Source organism: Rhea americana, unplaced genomic scaffold (genome assembly GCF_003343005.1).
Source record: "Rhea americana isolate MKP2758 unplaced genomic scaffold, rheAme1 scaffold_63, whole genome shotgun sequence".
NCBI lineage: Eukaryota > Metazoa > Chordata > Aves > Rheiformes > Rheidae > Rhea > Rhea americana.
The window spans coordinates 1922160-1923395 of record NW_028186790.1 but is presented as its reverse complement, the minus strand read 5'-3'; the positions used below and the strand labels follow the sequence as shown (position 1 = coordinate 1923395).

General features: G+C 44.0%; 1 non-coding gene across 1 annotated transcript; it reads right to left on the bottom strand.

Annotated features, from left to right (window-relative positions):
* Nucleotides 1-14: 14 nt before the first annotated feature.
* On the bottom strand, nucleotides 15-87 carry TRNAR-ACG (transfer RNA arginine (anticodon ACG)). The gene has a single exon. It is a non-coding gene; the product is annotated as a tRNA-Arg (tRNA).
* Nucleotides 88-1236: the final 1149 nt, after the last annotated feature.

Below are 1236 nucleotides of genomic sequence, written 5' to 3'. Positions count from 1 at the left end.
ACAAAGGAAAAGGTCGAGCCAGGCAGGAGTCGAACCTGCAGTCTCCTGATCCGTAGTCAGGCGCGTTGTCCATTGCGCCACTGGCCCTGGCTGTTATGTCTGRATTAGCCATTTCTACCTGTGTGAAATGCAARGCAAAYTGGAAATGTAGCAYGTAACAATTATTCCTGTCAATGGCTGCTCCACCTACRTTAAAATGGAGAACTGTGCCCCCTGCGCCGGCTTTTCATGATCATAGAGTCACAGAATCAGTAAGGTTGGAAGGGACCTCTGGAGATCATCTAGTCCAACCTCCCTGCTCAGCAGGGTCACCTGGAGCATGTCAGACAGCGTTGCATCCAGGTGGGCCTTGAAGATCTCCAGASAAGGAGACTCYACAACCTCTCTGGGCAACCTKTKCCAGTGCTCCGTCACTCTCACAGGGAAGAAATTCCCCCTCATGTTCAGGCGGAGCTGCCTGTGCTTCAATTTCTGCATGGGCAAATAAATATTGTGGGCTGTGATCTTCTGGGAGGGCTCACAGTGGCAACGTGCATAGGGGGAAGAACCCTGGCTGGAGGATTTTCCTTTTGGGACAGCCAGGGCAGCAAAGGCAGGACTGAGAGAGAGAAATCAAATCTCACGTTCCAGCCAGGTGTCAAGCAATGATCTATCCCTTGGTGTTGCATTGCAATTGCAATCATGCTGCCTTACACTACCTTTAATTCTTTTTCTGTCTCCACATGCTTATTTTTAAGGCTGATTAACAAAACCGGTAGAGCCATGGGGGAATTGGGTGATCTACTTCCCAGGAAATTTTGTCAGTTGGGAAAAGAGTTTGTTCTGAARCAGGAGGATAAAGTGAATAAAACAAAACTTCCCAAACACCCAGCTTCAAAATGAACGTTTTGAAAAAGGTAAATTTCAGGCCTATACAACTGTCTTCTTTTGATAACACTGAAATTTTTCATCCTGACTGTRGGCTTTAAGAAGTGTCCATCACRGATTACGATTCTCCAAAAAGTTTTTAAATGTAATTTGAAAATAATAGTGCTTTGAATATGCTTGACATATGCTACTTTTCCTTCTTTTCCACTTTGTTCCCAYAGAAATATTTTTGTTGCTTTTGAAAAAAATAGTGTATTTGAAGGAAAAAAATGTTGTCCTGAAAAATATCTGTATGACTCCAAAAACCATGTGCATCTGAGGGTTTTCTTGGAACAGCTAAAGTCAGAGCTATGCAGTTCTTCAGTGCTA